The sequence below is a fragment of the Alligator mississippiensis genome, chromosome 4, assembly GCF_030867095.1.
Source record: "Alligator mississippiensis isolate rAllMis1 chromosome 4, rAllMis1, whole genome shotgun sequence".
In the NCBI taxonomy this organism is placed as follows: Eukaryota; Metazoa; Chordata; order Crocodylia; family Alligatoridae; genus Alligator; species Alligator mississippiensis.
Genome location: NC_081827.1, coordinates 214,801,647 through 214,817,209, shown reverse-complemented (window position 1 = coordinate 214,817,209; position 15,563 = coordinate 214,801,647). Strand labels below are relative to the sequence as shown.

The window sequence follows — 15,563 nt, the reverse complement described above, 5'->3', positions numbered from 1 at the left end:
CTGCCACACCTCTGGCAGTCCCTTTGGGCCTCCTGACCCTCGTGGGGTGCAGTTTTAGTGGTCATGCCCAGGACGTGGGGCCACCTCCTTCCCCACAAACCCTGCCCATACCTCCAAGTTCATCCTGGCACAGGAGCTGAGCAGGGACGTGTTCTTCCCCCGCTGGCTGGTGTTACAGTGAATGCCCCCTCCAGCTCTGAGAGTGGGGCATTAAATGGTTGTGAAATCCAAGGGTAAAAAAAAAAGGAAGTGTGGACAGAGTGAGGAGGGTGGCACTCACTCTGTCTGCATGTGGAGCTTAAGGAACCCCAGGAGCGGGAGGTTCACCTTCAGGAACACCGGCTGCTCCACCAAACCAGCATCCAGGGATGTACGGTGGGGTGTCACTACATCACCAGCAATGCTGAACAACCTCTTGTTTGGAACACTGGTCGGTAGACAGGACAGGTGTTCCTGGGCAACCATGGCCAGATATGGCCACATCTGGCTGCAGCTTGCCCACTGGCCAAGGGATCACATAGCAGTGGCTCCATATCCTTGGTGAGAGGCAGCCACCAAGGCCTGAGCACTACCTGCCTGATGGTGAGGCCTGGTGCCTCTGGACCCCACCATGGAAGCCATGCCCTTGGCCCACATTGGCAGCACTTGTAATGGGGAGAACACTGGCTGGTGGATGACATGCTGGCACAGGACAGTGGATCCCCTGCCTCTGCCCTTCTTCCTCCTTGACTCTCTTCACCAGCACCTCTGTCCACTGCTCCAGGGTTTTGCTGATGCTCCCTCTGGTCACAATGGCGGCCAGCATGTGGATCGTACTGGACCACAAGGGATCAAGCCGTTTCCTGATGCCATCCTTCAGCCGCCTTGTCAGTGCCTGCACGTCTGGTGACAGTGGTTTGCCCCAGCTAGGAGCATTGATCCCCTGGACCTTCTCCATTTGGTTTTGAAGTTTCCCTCACTATGGGGATCACCTGGCTAAGGAGGGCATCACCAGGGCTGAGGCTTTCAGTGGTCTTGAGGAAGGGCTTGAGGACCACCAAGATCTGGGAGATGGTATCCCACTCAGCTTTGTTAAGGGGGCCATGGATCCCAATCTCCTCGAGCAAGGCCATCTAATGGATGGCCTTCTATTGCTCCACTAGCCTCTTGAGCATCAGGTATGTGGAGTTCCACTGAGTCTCCACATCCTGCATGATTTTGTGTTATAGGATGTTCAGCTCTGCTTGTTTGTCCCACAGCATCTTGCCCCACTTGATGCTCTGGTGGAAGTAGTCTGCCACCTTCCTGCATTTGGAAATGAACATGCTGGTGGTGCTGGCACCGTCCTTGGCAGCCCTGTCCCCTTCCAAGGCATCCCTGACAATGAGGTGGAACTTGTGTGCCACACAGTGGATGCCAACAAAGTTAGCATCATGGACTGCCTTGACCATATTGGCCCCATTGTTGGTGACCATGAACCCGCAGGTAAGCTTGCCTTGCCCAACAAGCCACCCCTGCACTAAGCAGTTCATGGCCCCCATGATCTCTGTTGCCCTGTGGGACTCATCCATCACCTCGGCTTGAAGGAGAGATCACCGATGGCCTGACTGGTCGCACCAGTGCCCTGTGAGGGAGCGGTATGCATGATCTCCACCCTGGCTGCTCCAGTTGTCCAAGGTGAAGTGTAAGGCCACCTGCAGACTTGCCTTGTGTAGTTTGTCCCTCAAGTACTTCCTGCATGCCTCAGGCAGGGAGGGCACCACCATCCTGCTGTAGCTGGTACGTGCAGGCACTTGGTATGATGGGGCTATGAGAGCCATGAGCTGCCTGAACCCTGGTCACTCAACTAAGAAGAGCTGACCATCCACAGCAAGCATCTCCCCAATGCTCTGGGTGATCTCGTCTGCCCTTGCAACACACCCCTTTTCTGTCAGCCTTTCCATCATGGTTTCAGGGTAGTCTACTTCTGCTTTGGGGGGGATGGGGCCTTTGGAGCGAGAGGGGGACTTCTTTTTGGGCATGCTCCCACTGGTGCCAGGCTGAGGAGGAGCAAGGGCAAGGGGGTGGTGCTTGCGGAGATGCATCAGCATCCCTGTGATGCTCATGTGTTTTGTTCTCTTGCCCGTGCAGTGCAGGCAGATAGCATATGTGGGATCATCTGCCCGCTCAAAATATGATCCCAGACCACACTACCCCATCGCTTCTGAGGTGCGGGTGCATGTGCAGATGCTGTCTTTCTCCCTTCTCAGCAGGCAGAGGCACAGCAACAGGAAGAGCGGATTCAGCTGAGCCACTTGCCTCTGCACCCTCTACCTCAGCCTCCTCTGAAGTGCCTTCTGGGGAAGGAGACCTGGCTCTAGGGGAAACTTGAGGGTTGTGGAGCACAAACTCAGCTGATTTCCCCCCTCGTCCCGAGAATTTCCCTTGCTCTGGCGCCCCGATTCAGATTCAGCTCTTCCTCTAACACTGGAAGGCTCAGGATGGGAAGTGAAAGGGGGGTGGAGGAGACAGTCATGCTGGTGCTGCTTTTTGTTGGGGGGGTGGCTATGACTGGTCCTCTTGGAGGGGATGCAGACTCAGGCAGTGGCACTACTCCCCTCTCCTTGCTGCCAGTAGAACTGGAAGCCTCATGCCTGCTAGTATTTGTAGGAAAGTTTGAGGGTGGAGTGGGGAACTTACAGTTCTCCTATCCCCTCTTAAGTCCTTCCCTGGAGGCTTGCCAGCTGCCTTTCTAGCACGCTTCATAGTGTGTTTGGTGTGCTGGAAAATCTGTGTGTTCTTCTGTAATGTAATCTGTATTTATGTAATCTATGTAGATAATTGTATGTATGTATCTATGTAATGTACATATGTATTTATGTAATACATACATACATTTATATATTTTATTTATGTGTTCCTGAATAAATTCTATATTATAATATGCAATATATGCTGTGGTTCCCTGCACAGTGAATGGAATACACACTGTGAGAGAGAGCACAGATTTCTTTTTGGGGGAAAAAGAATCAAAATAGACTAACAAAAACAAAAAGAGGATTTTGGGGGAGGAATAAATTGAAAGGAATGAATATAATAATAAAAGGGTATTAGAAAAGCAAAAGGTATTGGATCCCACTTGCTAGTAACAGGCTAGCAAGTACGAAGTGATAGCCTTTCTCTGATGTTGCTGAGCTGCTAGAAGACACAGCTGAGTAACTGACCCCAAGGCACAGCAAAAGCTTAGTTCAAACAACGCTTTTTATGCTGTTTTTCCGACCCTCCCCCAGAGCACTGGGATTGGAAGGGACCTCGGAGAAGGATCACAGTCACTGGCCAGCTGCACATGTCAATATCAGAGCAATCTCTCTTTTTCCTCCTCCTCCTTAGTTTCTGTTTCCCTGCAGGCAAGCTCGGCTTTGAAACTTGAAACCTTTTCAGAGTTTGAAACTTTTTCGAGTGCCCTTGTTTTGTTTCAAGGCTGTTCTGAAGCCTTTCGTTTCATTTCAGTTTTGCTGTTTTAAGCTTGAAATGAGTCAAAACAGCAGTGTTGAAACAAAACACCCGTCAAAATTTCGCACGGCCCTAATAAACATGTACCCAAGCTAAGAGAAAAGTTGCATTTAATGATGTCTTATTTTATTAGTTCATGTGGGGCAGTTATTTTGTTTGGAAAATGTAACAAAAACTTTCAGTTACAATCAGGTCGGCACAACTCCTACTGCCTTAGCCATGGCAAGGTACTTTTTTGAATCTTCTGGAAGAGTACTGAGCATAACAAAAGATATAAGCAAGGCTCTGAGTGTGCTTATATAATGAGAAACATCATGCATACCAGAAAATTGGCATGCTGTCTGTAATGTGTCATGTCATTAGAAAGCTTCTGCCCTTAATCCTCTGAAGATTTCCTTTACATCCAAGCCATCTTCAAGTGAGTACTTGGGTAAACAAATCATAACTTAGTCTGCAGTCAGGCAATTATTGACTCCAACTGATGGGTAAGTAATTCTGATAGTTGGGTGGGGCTCCAAAACAAAGTATACCCTTCAGGGAACTGCCACTTCCACACCCTCCCAGCAAGTAAAGAAATTGTTAATAGATGTTTTTTTAGCTGTCAAAGAAAAGAAGTAGGCTATTAGCCAAAGAGGATCTAATTTGAGTGTTCTTGTGATGTCATAGTTAAAGCAGGGCACTGGAAATCTCTACATGTGTGTGTTTGGATGAGTTATGGCATATTGCTTATCCTCTGCATTTCTCATCTATGAAATGGATATGAAGTTAATATAGATCTAATAGAGCATTAAATATGAACAGTGTTCTGGACCTGATGCAATCTTATGCCATTCAGCCCAATTACTCAGCCTGTTCTTGGGTACTCTACAAGATAACAAATTTGAGAGAGACAGAAGTTCAGTTTCATACTTGAAGTTAACTGAATAAATTCAGTTAGGTAAAGAGACTATATAGCAGTGGGGACCAACCTTTTTGGCAGGTACGCCACAAATTAAGCCCTGTGCCTTCTGCGAGTGCTACCCTGATCCCCTCTCCTTTGCCTAATCTGCTGCTGCTCCTTGCTCCCTTCCTAATCTGCTGCATGCTATCTTCTGGCATCCATTCCACAGGTTGGCTGCTCCTGCCCTACAGTGCCTAAAATCTATGCTTACATTTATAAAACTCACTAAAACATGCAAAAAATGAGGACTGTCTAACAAGAATTCATGTAGAAGATACTGGACTTTGAACAATGGCTCTAATCTGTATGAGGTTAGGGACTCAAGAATCTATTTGGGATTGGGTCATAGTTTGCCTCTTACCAAATGGGGAGAGGGGGAGAAGCGTACCAGGTGCCGATGGCCCCACACAGCACACCACAGCACCTCCCCCCTCTCCCACCTCAGCTCGCGCTTCACCCCCTTCCTTGAGAGCAGCGAGGGTCTAAAGGTGCGGGGCGGGGGGGAGGGAGTATGTGTCTGTGCCTGCTCCTAGGAGCAGGGCCAGAGGGGGCGAAGGCAGTGTGCCCCTTTGTGGGCTGCACAGGCACCGCCCAGCTGGCCAGACTGGGGGGGCTTGCACGCAACAGCCACCACTGCCATTACCACCCACCGCCCCGCACCACTGCCACCGTGCCTGTGCCACTTTTCCACAGCTAGTCGCATGTGCAGTTCTGTGGGTTGCTGACGGTTGTTGTGTGATTGGCCAGGTGCAATGCCCGTCAGCAGCCCACATAGGAAAGTGGCACTGGCATGGTGGTGGCATGGGGTGGTGTGTGACAATGGCAGTGGCAGCCACTGTGTATGAGTTTTTTTCACACCACTGCCACCTCTGTGTGCACTCTGGGAGGGCATGGGGCGGCATGTGCCCCCGGATCTGTGTGGTCTGCTGCTGTGGGCCAGTGCCAGGACTGTCAGGCTCTTCCCGGTGGCGGGGTTGGGCTGGGCAGCAGCAGCACTGAGAGTGGGGTTGGGGGTGCTACAGTGAATTCTGGAGCTGCACCCCTCCTGTAGCTCCGCTCGCAGCGCTGCCTCTGCCTGCCCTGAGCACGCAGCCTAGCCTGGCCCCCTGCTGGGAAGAGCCCAGTGCTGCCCCAGCCAGCCCCGTATACATATCCAGGGGCACGCACCCCCCTAGGGTATGCGTAGCAGTGGGAGCTGCTTCCCCCCAACTCCCAAGCCTTCCAGACGAGCTGCTTGTGGCTCCGTCCCACACCCACCTGCCCTGGCTGAGCATGGCCTGCCCCAGCCCCACTCCCTTCCTCACTGTGGGGGCCTCAATCTCAATTTTAAAAACGAGAAAAAAATGAAAACCCTTGACCTAGGGGAAATACCATAGGTTGTTTTGTTTTTTGTTGTTGTTGTTTTGAAAATCCAGGTTAGTCAACAAGATGTTTAGAGGGATTCAGCTGCCCATGTCAAAAAGCAATTCAGAATACTCTGGTCTCGCTTGTTGGAAAACTCTTGAAGTACCTATATGCATTAGATGCATACATTCTGGAGTGAATGGTCCTTATGTAGTTAAGTTCAGGCTTCTGCACATATGCAGAAGTGCCCTAGTCTGAACAGGTAGGTGTCTAAACTCATTATGATCAAGAATGGAAGTGAGATGGAACCTGAAGTGCATAAGCTTTCAGAAAATATGTCCAGAGCATGCCAAAATCACCTCAACTGCACTGAATTAAATACAAAGTGTAACATCCACAACCAATTTCACTTATTTATAGCAGGAAGTAGTGATGATATCTACCTTTTTGTTATCTATTGGTCTAATGGCTAGATGGTCTGCTGCCTCCACTTCCCAGCACAATGCCCTAATTGCCAGGTTATAAAATAATCTAGACTGAGATGGGCAATTATATTAGCTGGAGAGCTGCTTAATGAGTTTTGATGAGCTATTGAGGACCACAATGGTAGGCCTGCCCCTTGACAGGTGCCCTGCTGCCGGTCACCATATTAGGATCAGAAATCTTGGCCTCCAACCCCTGACCTTTGTCATCTGAAGTCCCTCCCCTCGCCGCAGAAGTACTCCTTTGTGGGAGGGGAGGGTTGGTCATCTTAGAACCGGAAAAAAACAAATCATATATTAAAAGTCAAACATCTACTATAACACATATTAATTTTATTTCAAAAAATATTTTTGTCCTGATTTGTGTTTGCATAATGTATATAGAGGTGATTGCATAATGGACAAAAATAAAGCCTTCCTTGTGTATATTGTGTGGTGGGTGTGGGTGTTTGTGGTATAGGGCATGTTTGGAGGGGGTGTATATGTGGGAAGATTGTAGGGGGGTGTGGGTGTTTGTGGGGTGTGGGGCACGTGTGCCCCCCCATGGCACACATGCCCCTGCTGCTGACAGCGGCAGCAAGCAGCAGGCCCTTGGGGTGCTCGTGGCCCATGCAGCGGCTGTTGCTGCCGCGTGGTGCACAGCTCCAGCCAGTTATAGGAGCTGCATGTGGTGGCAAGGAGCGGAGCCAAGCTGGGCTGCCTCTGTCGCTCAGGGCTTACGTGCAGCTCCTGGGACATGCATGCCACTGGGGGGAAGCCCTGTGTGATGGAGCTGGCTGCCTTCTCCACTCCCTGCCATCACATGCAGCTCACTAGACTCTGTCAGGAAGCAGGGAGTGGGGCTCTGCATATTATTATTTTATGAAACTTAATTTTAAATCCTTGGTTATTTTCTTTTGGTCTTACCTGTGAATTGGAGAGGCCTCAGGAGAATATACTGTGACCTTCACCTCATTTCTTCAGGCTTTATGCTTGAAACTTGGAATGAGATACAGTAGCATGGAATGGGATGGAGACAGTTGCAGTAAACTTAGGCTAGTCCGAGTTGTATCGCAGAACTGTCCAAAAGAAGATGGCCACAAAAAGCAGTATTACCTTTCCATATTATAATAAATAATATTTAAACATTCAGAATTTTAAGGGGGAAATATTCTTTTATTCCATCAGCAAGTATTTCCAGCACAAATGGCTGATTGTAAATAAGCAAATCCCTTAATTATTCCTTAGACTTTCAAAGAATATCTTCAAAGACAGCATCTGCAACAATCACTTCACCTATGACATGACAAAACCAGTCTTACTTGAGTGTATGCCAATGGAAGTGGTGGTGTGAAATTCAGAAAATCTTTGAATCCAGAGCATTCTCTATTTTAGCCATAAAGTAAGACAGCTGCAGGGCAAATTGGAGGTGAGAGAGGCAGAGATGGAATCAAATGCTTTGTGAGATAGATGAAAACCAAATCGAAGGTGAACTGGAAGCAGAGATGCAGGGTAAGAGAGAACGGAAACTTAAAAACAACTGAAACTTGTTTGTACATGTCTGGGGAATGTAGCGCAGCAGGGTATAAATGTGTTCTTACTCATTAGAAACAACTTATCTCTCTCACTTAGGGCTAATTCTCCCTAAAGCTATACTTCTGAATTCATGGGTAAATGATTCCCTGCATTTATGATAGTTGTCAGTGTGCATACAGTATTGATTGTTAGAATATGGGCAGGATGGCTATCAGGCAATTCATTTTCTAGCAGTGGCACATATTAAAATAAGTGTTTAAGAAGGTGGCAGTAAATTGGGTGCTCATGTAACTGAGAACCCCCACCCTCCCCCCCGGGTGTAAGCAATCTTGTAGGTGCTATCTATCGGGTGAATCCAGAGGGTGCAGTGCACCCCCCTTTTGGATTGGAGTGTACCATAGGAGTCCCTAAAGCAGGAGAGAATCCTTCCTCCCTTATCCTTTCCCTTTCTACTCAAAGGTACACCCCCTCCCTGTCTGCTCTTCCCTGCTGTCCCCATGGTGGGGAAGCACCACAGCAGTTTCTGCCCCCTGCATGGTAGCTGGGCTAAGCTGGGGGTGGGGACAGCAACTGCATGCCTGTTCTGGGACTGGGCAAGGTCAGGGAAACTACTCTCCAGCCACACCTTTGCCACTGTCCCTTCTCCAGCAGAATTCAGGCCCCACTCAGCCTAACTGGCTCTGGAGCTTCGGAAAAAGTGGCAGGGGAGTTGAGGGAATGTGCAGCTGCAGCTTAGTCTGCCTGTACTGGTGGGGGCAGAGAAGGCCTGGAGCAGGGGGTGCAGCTACCCCTGCAGTGTGGGTTACTGTTCTTGTATTCCCCCCACCCCCCCTTTGGGAAATCCTGGATCCACTTCTGGATTCTATCCCCACTTCTTTTTAGTGATTATTTTTATGAAAATGAATTACTAGTGAGAAACATGGCTTTAGCCTTTATCTGACCCAGGATGCTATCTGTTCATCTCTGGACCACAACCATAAATCTGCCATTATGATTGTTTCAATAACACACAGGTTGCAGGTGCAATCCCCTGTTGGACTAAATGATCTTCTGAGTTCCCTTCTAGCCTTTCTTCTCTCTGATAAATCTATTAAATGGTGACCTCCAAAGACCTCAGGAAGACTTACGAGGAGAAATTATAGTTTTTCCAACAGGACTTGCTACATTGCTTCAATGCAAAATTGGCTTGTAGCTGACTCATACCAGGTGGCCTATATGAGCAGAAATTCCTAAAGGAAATGCCAAGAGGTGTGAATTTCTTACAGAGCAGATGACTTTCATGCATAAAGCTACAAATTATACTAAAACTGGTATGTGGATCTTCCAAGAAAGACTTTCAAAGGCTGATGGCTGGATTGGGGGAACTTAATACCCAGAATCAAATTGGTAGAAATCAATCCAAAATTAAAAGGAGTCAGGAAGAATTGGAAGATGGATGAGCTAGAGTAAATCTGAACATCATGGGTCTTTTTGAAGAGATATATAGAGAGAGACTGTCACTTTTCATAAATAGCTTTCTAAAACAGAACTTTGAAATAGAGGACTGTGAGCCTTTGTATTGAAAAGAGCACATTGCAGTTCTCTACCAAAGCCCCTGTTGCTATATTACCAAGAGAAGTGATATTGAAAAGCTTGAAATTCAAGATAGGGCAAGTGTTTTCAGTTAGTTAGAGAAATAGTTTGTGTAGCTTAAAAGGCGGGGCAAGAGGGGGGGGAATGACAACAGAGGGGAATAATACTCTTCCATGAGGACTTTGTTGGCACCAGTATATAAATGGAGATGATTTATTGCAGTAGAAAGATTTTTGTTTTATGCTGTCTTGCAACAGTGTGAGTTACTACAACAGCATGTTAGTACATGTGCATGTGTGTTTAAAATTTTCTAGTTATCCAGAATGGGTCTGAGTCTTTGTTATGGTAGTGCTGAAGTGATGTTAGAAAGGAGAAAGTGTTGCATTTGAAAGCCTGTTTAATTCTCTCCCAGCTATGTGGTTGGTTCAATAAAAGATCACCCCATATGAATCCTTGCCTCTCGCATATTACTTTTTGGGTCTTCTGGGAATGCGAGATTTGCTTAAGTCCGTAATCTGTAAAACCACCAGATGTTCATTCTGAGAAGAAAACAAGTAAGATGCAGAATTATTCTCTAAGAGCTGGATTATATATCTTGTAAATGGCTGAGGTTAAATTGGAGTTTCTCAAGGAAAAAGTATAGCAACATCCTTGTGTGTTTAAAATAGGTAGCAAGGTATGTTTCTGGCTTCATACCTTTCTTACTGTTACCATATTAGTTATAGTGATCTTAGCTTACTTAATGTACACCTTCCAAACAAAGCAGTTGAAGTAGTTTTTTTTCCAAGATTGCCTTAGCACTCAACATGCTACCAAAGCCTCAGAATCGAAATATGTAAGTTTATGTATGTGGAAATAATTTATTGAAGATTTCTTAAATTGTAATGAAAAATTGTCCATGGTGCAATAAGATTTCATAATCTTCTGTGGAGAAATGAAAACAAATCTGACCCAGGAGCAAAGGCCAGATTGGCTGAATGAGAGCTGTCATGTACGACATACATAGTGAAAAAAATTCATCCAGAGTCGAGAAGGAAAAGGTAAATGTACAATAAAAGAACCTTTAAACACAGAAACTGCCCAATGAGGTTCATGAGGTTATTGAATATATTCAAGCCCTGCTCAAAATGATACTGCAGGATAGGGGTGACTGGTAAGGGAAAGGATTGTGGAAGTTTAAATGCAGTTATTACTGAAACTCCTTTGTGGAGAGTTTAAGGTCAACAAAAGCTAAGATTCCAGTAATAGAAGATGATATGGTCAAGAGCTGTCTATCTGCCAGGAGGCCTAGGGAACAAATTGCAGGCATTCAAAAGTCAGTTTCTCTGCCACCTTGTTGCAACTAGTTACATTGCATTTGGTGCAACTGGAGTGCAAGATGCATTTATTTCAGTACAAACTAAAAACTTAAAGGGTTCAGTGCTTTAGATCATGAAATGGAATCTCCTCAAGCTATACAGAACAGAGGGAGAAAAGTGGACAAGTGAAGACGCTGAAGCCAGACTGACTTGAACTCTAGTTTTGTGAAGGCTTAGGGACATTTTAAGTACTTCTGTGTCGGTGAAGAATAATGTATGTGCACAGAGTGAAACTGGGTATTAAAGTGTGCCACTGACTGGTTTAATTAGCAGAAGGTTTTTTGGCTTGGTTTGCTTGATGCTGTTCGTTATGCATGTCTCTTGTACAGGATCATAACTGAGCGGAGTGATGGGGTAGGAATGTGTCAGAGTGGGGGGTACAAAAATAGCCAACATTGCAGTAGCAGCTGACAGCACCACCGATCAGCACTGCAGCAGCCAGGGCTGCCTTGGGCATGGTACTACCTTAGGCATGGGGCTGCCCTGCTACACCTTTGCTTTTGTATATGCTGGCAAGATTTAAATAAAAATACATATTTTTTAAATTAACAGCAAATGGTATGTATGATGTTGTTTCTCTGCTAAAGCACCAAAGTGAAAGCGGAGTCCTTGTGGGTTTTTGGGATGTTGGAGGTTTTATACTTTTCTCTCTCCCTTTTTTTGCTCCCTATGTGGTGTCAATTGTCTGCTAAAGGATCCTGATTATATTGAAAGTACACAAACTCCAGCATTAGGATTTGTATACTGGAAATGATTTATCAAATTGGGCATTTTTGCCTATTATCGTGAGATCAATGGGTAAATTCCCACATATGTATCCAACCTAATGGACTACATGACCTGAATTGATTAAATTATCAGTGATTACACTATTATAGAAGAAATAAATTAATAATTATTAAACCTGAGAGGGTGGAGGGGAGGAAGGAATACTGGTGAGATTGGCTAGGACAAGATTTGACCTAGATTTGTCAGTTTGTACAGCTTTGCAGATAGATTCAGGTTTATAAATCTGTTTTTTGAAAAATTGTTGTTAGTCATGCATGAATAACTGTTGTTAACTCAGTGGGTTAAAATGAATAATTTGATATCATATTACAGTATAATTTAAAGCATCTGTGTTGTAAGGAGCCTAGGCTAGCAAATCATTTTAGTTGCATCCTTCCTGGTTGTCTTTTTTCTTTCTATCCCCTCCATGTGTATTTGAAATATCTGATACTATGAAATGCTTGTCTCCTCCTCCTCCAAGGGTTTCAGATATGGGAGTTAAACCACATAACCTAGATCTGTAAAGGAGTTAGCCATGACAAGGTTAGGCATCGCTAGACCTCTCAGGTACTGTGAAAATAAATGTAGGATCCTTAGGGTCTGCAAGAGTAAGCATGAGGGATTGGTAGCCAAATGATGAGGACATTCAGGAGGGAGAGGGAGTCCTGGATGCTGCTCCCTATGCTGCTTTCCTTTCTTTTTTTTTAATTAAAGAGTAACTAGATAAAATACAAAAATAGCATTGGGAGTGACCAAGGCTGGAACCCAGGGGAATACTAAGTTGTTCTGCCACTTGTTTTCTGTCCTGGTGCCATGAATCTTGTATGTCTACATACATAGCAGCAAAGTTTCAACAGCAGGGGTGGAGTGTGTTTCCCCATTCACAGTTTACCCTATAGCCTGATGATTAGGGCACTGTTTTAGTTGGGAAATTTGGTCTTAAACTTTTCAGCTTGGGGAGGGCCTTGGGGTTCTTGGTCTCCTGCATCTCAGACAACCGCTTTATCCATTCCAAATTTAAGTCTGAGCTATGGGTCAGATCTGGACTGCAGGGTTCCTCATGGGCCAGATCTGCAGGTCTGGCTGAAGCAGTGGCAGGGGTGCAGCAACAGGTGTCTGGGTGATAGGCTGGGTAACTGAAGGGTAGGGTAACTGAAGGCTGTGTTGCACTGCCCTTACTTGCCTTTGTGCTGCTGATGCCCAAGTGCAGTGGGGCACAAGGTTTCCCAGCAGACCATGGTCCCATGGCTAGGCTCCCAAATTTGGTTGCCCAGTGGGCTAGATGGAGTGGCTCTATGGGCTGAATGTTTAGCACCCTTGTACTAGGCTACTTAAGAAGTATGTGATGGCACCAATACAATAGTTACCTTGTTTCTAAGTGCAAGAGATAGTAGTTGCAGGTCTTTGTGCTGAAATCAGTGCTGTTAGGCATTCTCAGTGTCCATGAGATAAGGCCCCTTGGGCCTAATCTAGGTGTAGGAATATCTGCCTTGAGATCCAGGATCTCAAAATGGCTTAGGTGGGAGAGGTTACTCCACTCATCTGAGATTTGCTGCTGTCCTGGGCATGTGCAGGAGCAGACCTTTAGATATTCAGGGCCAGGGACCGAAGTTACCCATAAATCGGTTTAAGTGATCGGAAATGGGTTTAAACCTGTAACAGAAGAGAGGTTCAGTGCACGTAAACCTGTTCAAAATGGGCAAAACTGGTTTAAGATAAACATGGTTGAATGTAGTATCAGACCTAACTGATTTGGAGCAATACAGTTTATGCAACTTCTGTCTCAGACCCCTTCCAGGTTTAAGTTCAGTCAGTCCCCCAGCATGCTTTTCAGCCTGGGGCTGGGCTATGCTGTCTGCTTCAGAGAGCAGGATTGGCCCTGCCCCTTTGCTCCCTAGCTGGGGCAGGGGCAGGGGCATGGCCAGACGCCAGCCCCGGGACGGCCCCCTAAGGCAAAGGGGAAAGCAAGGGATTTATTCCCCCCTCCCTCCTCTCTACCCCTGGAGGACTGGAGTGGGGGCCTGCCTGGTTGGGGCATAGGAGCCCCTATCAGGTTCCCCCCTTGCCGCTACAGGGGCAGGGGTGTAGCCAGAGCTAGCTGGCATGGCCCCACCATCTGCCTGCAGCTGGGGCTAGAGCTGGGGAGCTCAGCCAGGCTGGCCTGCCAGGTGCTGCTGAGGGCAGGTATGGAGGGGCCATGTGGTAAGGACCCTTTCTGGCCAGCTGTGGCTTGGGCTGGGGCCTTAGGAGCTGTGCACCCAGATTGCTCCTGGCTTCCCATGTTCAGGCCAGGTTGGGCTGTCATGGAGCCACAGCCAGTTGGGAAGGGCCCTGCCCTGGTGGCCTGGCCCGGCCCCTCTGTGCCCGCCCTCAGCAGTGCCCTGGACAAGGTGGGTGGATAGCGGGGTTGGCCTGGGATGGGCCGTGGGGGCAGGGCCCTTCCCAGCTGGCTGTGACTCTGACAGCCCAGCCTAGCGCACACTGGCAGCGGCTGGCCAGGTAGTGGCATGGAGGCAACACCACTGCAGCCGTGGGCGGGCACCTTGGCAGCTGGAGCGGCTGCGAGGGAAGAGTTCATCGTTCCTGCAGCTTTCTGGGCCGGCTCAGAGGTGCCAGTGGGCCTGGAGCCTGGCAGCCACCCACTGTGGGGTCTCGTGTGCCTGCAGCTGTTGCTGTCACCACATGCCCTACGCAGTGACGGACCAGCTGGGTGTTCCTCTGCTCCCCTCACCTTCAGCAAGAGCTGCTAGGCTGGACCTCCAGCCCCTTCTTCCCCCCCCCCCCAAAACAGCAGGGGCAGGAGTGGCAAGGAGGAGAAGCTGCTGGTGGTAAGGGGTGCATGGCAGCATTCATCTGGCTACAGCCACAGTGGAAACCATCCCACTGGAAGCTGCACGCTGACTGGGGCCAGCATTTCTCCTCCCCTTGCCTCCTACTGCAGCTCCTGCTCCTGCTGCACCGTGCTGCTCTGGGCGTGTGGAAGCTTCATCTGTGCAGTTTCTGCCCAGCATGTGGAGCTCCAGCTCTAGCTTCTAACCACCTTCCACCTGCTCTGCCTGTCCACAGGGACCGCTCATCATGCTGGGTGGGTGGAAGGTGGCTGGGAGCTAGAGCCAGAGATCCATGTGATGGACAGGAGCCTCCTGACTGAAGCTTCCCACCTGCTCACCCAGAGTGGTGTGGCAGGGGTAGGGGAGGCAGCAGCTGGAGGCGAGGGAGGCAGAACAGCCCTGCTGGCCCTGGCCAGTGTGCAGTGTCTAGTGCAGCTGCAGCCAGTCGGGTGCTGCATGGTGATGGGCAGAGGGAGTGTGGTGGTAGCAGTGGCTGTGGACACAAGTCCCTGTGGCAGGTAGCTCCCAGGCTTGCTGGCCTGGGCAGCTGCAGACACCATGAACTCGTCCTGCATGGGCAGTCTGGATGCCAAGGTGCCCACCTGCAGCTGCAGTGGTATTGCCTCTACACCACTGACTCGGCTGGGCTATCATGGAGCCACAGCCAACTGGGAAGGACCTTGCCCCCACAACCCATCCCAGGCCGGCCCCTCCGCACTTGCCTTCAGCAGCACCTGCTGGCTGACTTGGCTCAGCCACAGGCAAGGCAGGCAGATGGCAGGGCCATGCTGGCTGACTCTGGTCATGTCCCCTGCCACGCGTGGCCAGAGGGGTGGAAAGCTGGGCAGACCCTGGCTGGGGTTCCTGTGCCCTTGGGAGAGAGGGGAGATAGGAGTTTAATCCCCCTCCCTGCCCCTGCTTTGGCTGAGGCACTGCCCGGGCTGGTGTATGGCCATGCTCCGCCCCCTCCCCCCCCCCACAGCCTGGCTGGGGTCCCTGCAGGCCAGGGTGGGGTTTTAAAACCCTCCTCAGTCATACGTAGCGGTCTGCCGGGGCCTGACCACACTCCCCTTCAGGTCAGTTTCTCTCCATTCTTGCAGCTGCTGTAGAAAGGAAGGGAGGGCTTGCTGTAGCACCCCCTGGCTTCTGACCTGGGCCACTGCAACCATGTGCCTGCATTTCTGGAATCAAAAGTGAACGTCTCTATTCACTTACAAATTGGTTCAATCTATGCAGGTTAGACTAATCTTCAAAGACTGAATCAATTCAGGCTTGGGTTTTT

At 48.6% G+C, this 15,563-nt stretch overlaps 1 protein-coding gene across 2 annotated transcripts in view; it reads left to right on the top strand.

The window, feature by feature from the left end:
* The window catches only part of CERS6 (ceramide synthase 6), a 245,764-nt gene that overhangs the window by 36,309 nt on the left and 193,892 nt on the right, over positions 1–15,563 (top strand). The gene's annotated exons all lie outside the window — the stretch shown is intronic.